Source organism: Gekko japonicus, unplaced genomic scaffold (genome assembly GCF_001447785.1).
Source record: "Gekko japonicus isolate JY-2015 unplaced genomic scaffold, Gekko_japonicus_V1.1 scaffold265, whole genome shotgun sequence".
Classification (NCBI taxonomy): Eukaryota; Metazoa; Chordata; class Lepidosauria; order Squamata; family Gekkonidae; genus Gekko; species Gekko japonicus.
This window is the reverse complement of record NW_015176459.1, coordinates 565,453-573,891: the sequence shown is the minus strand read 5'-3', so window position 1 is coordinate 573,891 and position 8,439 is coordinate 565,453. Positions and strand designations below refer to the sequence as shown.

The window sequence follows — 8,439 nt, the reverse complement described above, 5'->3', positions numbered from 1 at the left end:
GCCTTGCAGGTCCACCGCCGGGCCCCTCATGGGGCTCAGCAGTGGAGCTGCAAGGCCGGCGGCGGCGGCCGGGACCGTTGGGGGTGGGGTGTGTGGCCTTATGACACACTTCTGGTGATGTCAGGGGGTGTGGCATATGCTAATGAGTTATGCTAATGAGTTCCCCTAGCTCTTTTTCTATGGAACGACCTTTGACAATAATGCTACAAAAAGTTGAAGGCAGCAGGAAAAGAGGAAGACTCAACATGAAATGGATTGAATCAGTCAAGGAAGCCACAACCTTCAATTGGTAAGACCTAATCAAAACTGTTAATAGGACATTTTGGAGAACGTTAATTCTAGGGATGTGCACCAAAAATCGGTATTTTTCAAGTTCGGGTAAACCAAGCCCCAAAATATTCCCAGATCCCAGTATTGATACGATGTTGGGGTCTGGAAAAAATTGGTATTGCTGAATATATTTGGCTTGGGGAAAGTACCCATAGAGTATAATAGAATGGGAGCCTTTCCTTCCCCAGCCACCATACCTCTGGACAGTTTCACTCCCCATTCATCAGCTGGGGAGTGAAATTGACCAGTGGAAGCAGCTGGGTGGCTGGGGAAGGGAAGACTCAGCGCGGGGGGATGTTTAAATGCCCCCCTTCCCAGGATCAATTTTTCCAGGCACCCTGTGGCTGTGGAGCTCCTGGGGAAGCCAAGGGAAGGCAGCTGGAACTACTTTCCCTCCCAGCCAATATGTTCCTGTGGCAGTCAAAGTATTCAGCGCTAAAGTTGCTGGGCAGATGCTATATGCCACCAGGGTCTGGATCAATGCAGTAACAGACAATATCAACAGACCTCTATTAAGATTCCTACACAATATTCTGGGAACACCTCAGTGTGTGTCTGGAATAGCCCTGAGAACTGAAGTTGGGGAGATGTGTTATGAAGCAAACGCCTGGGGAAGAGCATTCAATTTGAAAATTAGGACTCTAAAATCAAACCCAGATCTAAACCTCCTCAGACTACTCAAGCTGGACCACCACACAAATGATTGGGACAGATTACTGGACCGTAAACTGTTATGTCTGGGTATCACTCATGATGTGATAGAAGTCGTGAGTAGACAAGAACTGTCACAGCTCATTAGAAGAAGTTTGAGACACTACGAGAGCACATCGATTAGAACCCACAGTTTTCCTGTGAAACGAGGTTAATTGTGGGACAAGAATTTGCTGTTTATGCCTCCGGTTGCAAAACCAGTAAAATAAATAAATAAATACCTTCTCATTGCCCCGTTTGTCTTAATAAACACTAGTCACATCCCCCATGCTCATGCACCCACACCTTATTGCCAAAATGAATTCCCTTCTGAAAATTCTCCTCTGAGAATATCAGTATTAGAAGGATACTGCTGAATGTTTTTAGCCAACATTTGTATGTGTCCAATGATATCTAATTTCTAAATGTGGCTCGACACTCAGTTTCAATACTAGTAAAACCACAATTCCACGGCAATTCCCTGGGCTCTGTTCTTTGAATTTGACTCCTCATTCATATCTCTGTGCGACTGCAGTATGAATCCTAATGGATAATTTAAAACCTGGCATGGACTCCATTATTTGTTAACAATTCAACAGGTACCGCTGACAATGGAAATTGTCAATTCTAGGTATAAATACAATGCACGCTGGGTAGAGTAGCTCATTAATGAAAGGAAAACACTACTTGTGAATAGAGATGATGCTGATAAGAACATAAATAGAACCTGCTGGATCAGACCAGTGGTCCAACTAGTCCAGCCGCCTGTTTCATCCAGCAGCCAACCACTTGCCCTGGAGGGCCAATAAATAGGGCACAGAGGCCAAGGCCTTGCCTGATGTTGCTTCCTAGCACAGGGTTTCGGATGTTTGAAGCCTCTGAATATAGAAATTCCCTTTACCTCCCATGGCTAGTAGCCACTAATAGAGCTATCCTCTGTAAATCTGTTTAACCCCCTTTTAAAGCTATCTATGCTTGTGGCCATCACTACCTTTGTTGGCAGTGAATTCCACAACTGAATACATATTGAGTTTAAAAGTATTTCCTTTTGTCTGTCTTGTACTTATTGCCCATCAACTTCACTGGATGCCCCTGGGTTCTAGTATTATGGGAGAGTTCACTTTCTGTTCACTTTCTCCACCCCATGGATACTTTTATAAATCTCTGCTATGTGTCCCCTTAGCCTTCTTTTTTTCTAAACTAAAAAGCCCCACACTCTTCAGCCTTTCCTCACAGGAAACATGCTCCAACCCCTTGATCATCTGGGTTGCCCTCTTCTGTACTTTTCCCAGCTCTGCACTGTCCTGTTTGAGGTAGGGTGACCAGCACCAGGCACAGCTTTCCAATATTCATATTACCAGGCAGATACAGACCATAGGTAGACACAAGGGAAGTCAGACTCCCATCCTCTGTTTCACTGGCCCTGCCACTTGCGTCTTGAGCAGCATCCTGACATGCAGAAAATCAAGCCGGTGAAACGTTTCCTGGCATGAAAATAAATGACAGGAAGACCTTCCCTCTTTTTACCTTGGAGTGTCAGGCTGCTGTTGAAGGCCAGGGGGTGGAACTGGCAACCGGTTCTGCTTTTGTTCTACACGAAGGATTGTTCAGACAATCTATCCATGCACAGGTTTGGAGGGATTGGGATAATACCCACTGGCCCCGCCTCCGACTTCCACATGTTAATTTGGTCAGTTACATAGCGGATGCACGTCCATTCTGCATTGAATAGGGTACAGGTCACAGGTACAGGTGCTACATGATTCAGCTCCATGCAGATGACCTGGGGTGCAGGGGTCAAGGCCAATGGGTATTGACTATATGCTGGTAGGTCTCAGCAGTCCCTTTGTGTTGCCTCATGGTGGGAGAGGAAGCAGGGCAGTGATGGACAGTATGGCAAGTGAGGGATTGTCCATTGGTCTAAGTGTAGCAATGGGACATCTCTAAATGGATATAGATTGTTCCTGAGGATTCTTCCTTTCAGTCAAGTCTGTCTACTTATCAGGGTTGGATCCAGATTTTGTGGGACAGGAAAGGGGCAGTGAAGGAACGTGCGGCAAGTGATGGTGGTGGTTGCTGCTTGGTGCTGCTATTTTTATGCCAGCAGAGTGAGCAGTGATTGCTGTTCAGAGCAGCATCGGAAAAAAGAAGCAGGCAAGTTAGTGGCATCAGCTGCTGTTCTTTGCTGCCATCGCTGCTTGCTTTTCTGGGGATGATCATCTGATGATCACTCAAGGGATCCAGTACTGGAACTACCACACAGGGCAAGTGGTAGGGTTGCCAGCTCTCAGTTGGGAAATTCCTGGAGATTTTGGGGGTGGTGCCTGGGGAGAGTGTGTTTGGGGAAGGGAGGGGATTTAGAAGGGTATAGTGCCAGAGAGACCAACTTCCAAAGCAATCATTTTCTCCATGGGAACTGATCACTGTCATATCGAGACCAACTGCCATTCCAGGAGATCTCCAGCCACCACCTGGAGGTTGGCAAGCCTAACAAGTGGGCAGGAGGAGGCAGGGCTTGCAGTTGCTGTGCCAGGATGCCATCATCAGGTCCCACCAAAATCCTTGGGCCTTGGTGGCTGCCGGACAGTGCTAACCCATGACACCAGCCTAGCTACTTACGAGATTCGAGAAAAAAATAAAAAATTCTTTTTGCTGGACCAAGCAAGCAATAATGCAAAAATATTCATTGCGGTGGAATTATGCATATAGAAGGCAAACAGACCAACAAAATATCAGCGGGCTTTCCTAATCTGGCCCCCTTGAGAATTTGAGAGTCTCACTCTGACATGCAATGACAGGAAGAGCCATTCTGGTGTGTTTTGTGTTAATTAGAATTTGCATGTCTAAAACCCACTGTTCCAAAGCATGCATATTTTTATTTAGCAATCTAGGCGCTACGATATTTCCATTTTCGCTAGTGCTGTTCACAGAGAAGAACTGCAAATATTGAGTCACTTCTGGTTTCCAGTTGGTTTATAAAAATATGCAAATTGTCATCCTACAAGGGTGTTTTCATCAGCCGAAAGCTGCAGAGAGAGTTTCAGTTTTGTGATCTAGGCACAATGGTGGCAGAGAAGCAGACTTCTCCTCTTCCACTACCACCACTAGAACATTAGTCTCCAGGATGGCTTCCTTGTATTTGGCAGGATTCAACCTAAAGTTTCCACCTCGGCTTTCTGGACATTATCCCCGTTGCTTCCTTAACCGTGATGCCCCAACCCACCCCCAGCAGCAAGAGATGCTTTTCATCAGTTTCCTATAATACTAGTACTCTGGCTAATGCAATGAAATTCACTGACAATAGGTTCATGGCAAAACAAATGAAGCATTACTTCACACAGTACATAATTTACTCATGGAATGAATTACCATGTGGTGTTTATTTTTATTTAAAACATTTTAATGGTGCTTTTCCACCCTGGTCATGGCAGCAAACACACGTGCGGCTTTCAAACACACACAGACACAAAACAATTTAAAATGACAATTAAACTATGGTGTTCAATTTTATGGTGATGATCAGTTGCCAAGGTGGCTTGAAAAGGCAAATCCACGGTGGGACTATCAAGGGCTATCAGGCATGGTGGCTCAATAGAGCTTTTATGTTCAGAGGCAGTATACTACAATATTGTTTCTGCGAAATTAACACTGGGACGTATTGCCATCATACTTTGCTTTTGAGCTTCCTAAGGTAATTTGGTTGTTCTCTGTCGAAAGGAGGAAGCTGGACTAGAGAGACCTTTGTTGTGATCCATCAGGGCTCTTAAGCCACCAGAGAGAATCCCTAGGAGAATTTTAAGGGATAGTACGCCCGACACAACAACCTGTTCCAGTTCTCATCCAGACCATATACCAAAGACCTATTGGTAACAGCTGGACATTCTGAAAACCAATTGGATTTTGTGGGAGATCAGTTTAAAAGGCCCTGCTACTGACAGGGGGATCAGAACCCTGAAATCCAGTCTTTTAACAAGCAATGATCTGATCTTGACCACCTTACATCTACTCCCTTCACTTTCAGAACACCTAAACCCAGAGTAGAGCAGAGCACCAAATTCAGTGTACAAGCTGCAATCATGACCTGCCCAAAATACATGAGAACATAAAAATATCAGTAGAGCCCTGATGGAGCAGACCAGTGGTCCATCTAGTCCAGCATCCTGCTTCACACATTGGCCAACCAGTTGTCCTGGAGGGTCAAACAAATATGGCCTACAAGCCGAGGCCCTCCCTAATGCTGCTTCCCAGCACTGGTATTCTGAGCGAAAAGTTATGTTCCTAAAAACAGCCTTAGTACCAGGAAAGTCTATGCCCCCCCCTAAGCAAAATTGTATCCACCCATCATAAAGAATCAACATATAATTGAACAGACAGCTTAGCAATATAGGTTAAATTCAAAAATGGAATCAGATGCAATTAAGAGCAGGCTTGTTGATAAAGCTATTATGAAATCAATGTAAAGAGGATGCATTCATTTACCTTGAGAGGAAAATTTCAGCAGAAGCATGGGGTTAAAAACGATGGCAAGTTAGCAATAAGGACACAAAAAAGGAAGCATTATTATGCAAATGTCACCTTCTCTTTACAGAACAGTATATATAGAGGCATGCTTAATCTTTATTGCAAACAGCATGACTTTTCTAATTCTAGTCTCAGGAACAATGTATGCTTCTCTCTTTCTTTAGACATACTGGCCTTGGGCTCCCCCAGTCTGTTCTGTAATTAATCTGGGGCACTTCAAACTTAATCCCATTTACACTAATGGAAGTCAAGGAGCTGGAGTAAAAAATCACAGGCATATTACAGTCCTGCGACTGACTGCAAGAAGGCCAAGATCTCAACATGCTGGCCAGAAGACTAAGAGCCATTTGTGTGAGCTTTACCCTCCCTCCTCTTCCTAAACCTGGAACCATCTGCTGATGGAGTTTTGCCTTGTCTTTCTCCAGCTGTAGTCATGTCACACACGTCAGACTGCTTTTGAAAACAAGGAACTGTACAAAAAGAGGGAAAGTCTGTTTTTATTTTAAAGCAAAGTTATTCCAGTAGGTGAGACCAAGCCCTTTGGTGTACCTAAAGTAGGACTTTTGATCCCAGATGGCCAGTACAAGAATGCTTCTAATGGCACTTTTGCCCTGAGTATTTAAATAAAGTTGCAAACCCTTTTGTTTCTAACCCTTCGACCAGCCAACAACATCCACTTCACATGTGTACTTCAAGCTTCAGATCAAGCTTTGTTCAGATTCCCATCAGGGACCATGATAAGGATTATCTTCCTATTTGGGCTCTCATGGATAATGGAAATGTAGCTGGGGGGAGAGAATAATTGATCTCAAAAGGGCAGTGGTTTGCCATCCAAGAACCTACTCACTCCCTATTGCATTCAGTGAAAGTGACAAACAAGGGTTATATGCATGTTATACATTAGATCAGTGATACTCAGTAGCTCAGGAGCCCATGTGGCTTCTTGACGTGCCATCTGTGGCTCTTCTGAGCATCATTCCTCAATGTGGCACCTGCCCCATGTTTCAGGAGACTGAGGAAGGTTCTTGCCTTATGGGGTTTGGGGCTGGCAAATGGTTCCCATCTTGAAACTGCCACCACCCGATGAACAGGTAAGCTGTGAGCCTTCCTGAGACACAGGCCTCATGCCAGAAATGGCAGTAAATGTGGCTCTTTTGGTTGGTGGTAACTGCAAATGCAGCTCTCCATGAGCCACAGAGTGAGCACCACTGTATTACATAGTGCACCTCACCTTAGACTTTTTCAAATAACTAATACAACTCCATATCAATGGCTTGCACCAGATCCACATTGTTTAAGCTTCTCTTGAACACTTTGTATTATGGTGGTTAGGTTGGAAATCATATGGAAAATATAATACACATGTAGTTCTTTCTTCAAACTATCTAGCTGCATGGAGGGGATCCCCATGTTATCTTGACAGTGGAAACATGTCAATAAAGATTTGGTTAATTCTCATAACCCAGGAACGTAAATACAGCACATGGGCATAAGAGATGCTACATGGGGATAATGTCTTGCCCTGGCAGGACATGTTGAAACCTGCCAACTTGAAATATCTGAAATGCAGTATTTTTATATCCACAACTGATCAATCTGTCATGAATGCCACTGCATATGAACACAGTTCTAAAAGTTGGAACTTCTGCACCCTGATGCTCAATAGAACTTAGAAGCCGAACTGTTTGAGATCACTTTTGTTTGAAAACCAACTGCACATCATTTAAATACATGATATGGTGCTTGTGGATGTGTCATGACCAAATACCTAAAACAAGACCATTTTACACACTGCACCAAGGTAAACCTGGGTTTTCCTTTGGATTTGTATCAACAAGGAACTGCAGCTTACCCTGCCCTTCTGATGAGTATACCTGCATGACACGCATTTTAAGGTGCCCAATTCTATATTTTTAGGTGCCCAATTAACACATATTTAGTATACGCTTAATTTGAGAGTGGCCCAAATTAACAGTGTTATTTATCATTATTGCACAAAGTATGGGACAAATGACAATGAAAGGAAACCTTCTGTTACACTGATGATTGAACCCTGCATCCACATAGGTCCCCCCCCCCTAGTTTCCAAACCGTAGTGTATTTTTGGAGCATCCATTCAATATAGCCCTGTGACCATTCATTTTCCAAGCTTCCCCCCATCTTTCTCAAAACAGGTTTGGTAAGATCTTTCCATAAAGCATGCTGTCCAAGCATGTTAGCAAGCTGTCTGGGTGAGATGGTGTGCATTTTTTTAGAAGGTCCCACCCAAACTGGCACCATTTTCCTTACCTCATTCCCATGGTTCCCTCTGAATTCCCAGCTTTTTTTTTGTTTTAAAGTAAGCCTATGGCCCTTTTTGTTGCAGGCATACAGGAAAAAGCAGACGGGGGACTTCCCCTTACGGCTTTGCAACGAAAAGAGGCAGGTCAGTGTTAGTGTTGGACTAAGATCCTCTGCCATGGAGGTTTGCTGGGTGACTTGGCCAGTGACACTCTCAGCTTAACCCACCTCACAGGGTTGTGGAGAGGAGAATGACGTAAGTTGCTTTGGATCCCAGTTGGGGAGAAAGGCAAGATTTAAATGAAGCGAATAATCTCTCCTTATATATAATTGAATAAGAACATTCTATATGAACATTCTAAATTTGGCCCCTTTAGTGTTAGGCCGGAAAAACTGCCACTCAGTAACACTGGCTGGGTTGACTGGCTGCTTTGTGCAGTCCCGCCCAGCGTCCCAAGGTTATTTGCATATGGAAGCTGATTGGACAACACTCCATTCCACTCCTCAAACTCACCCCCCCGCAAGGCAGTTGGGATTTTCAGTTGCATAACATTACCTCATAGGGGAGAGGAGAATGATGTCAGCTGCCCTTTCCCTAGGCTGAGGCTGTTGGGGGGG

The 8,439-nt window shown here is 44.3% G+C and overlaps 1 protein-coding gene across 1 annotated transcript in view; it reads right to left on the bottom strand.

Moving 5' to 3' along the window:
- GRIA3 (glutamate receptor, ionotropic, AMPA 3) overlaps positions 1-8,439 on the bottom strand; it is a 273,089-nt gene that overhangs the window by 52,350 nt on the left and 212,300 nt on the right. The window lies entirely within an intron of this gene.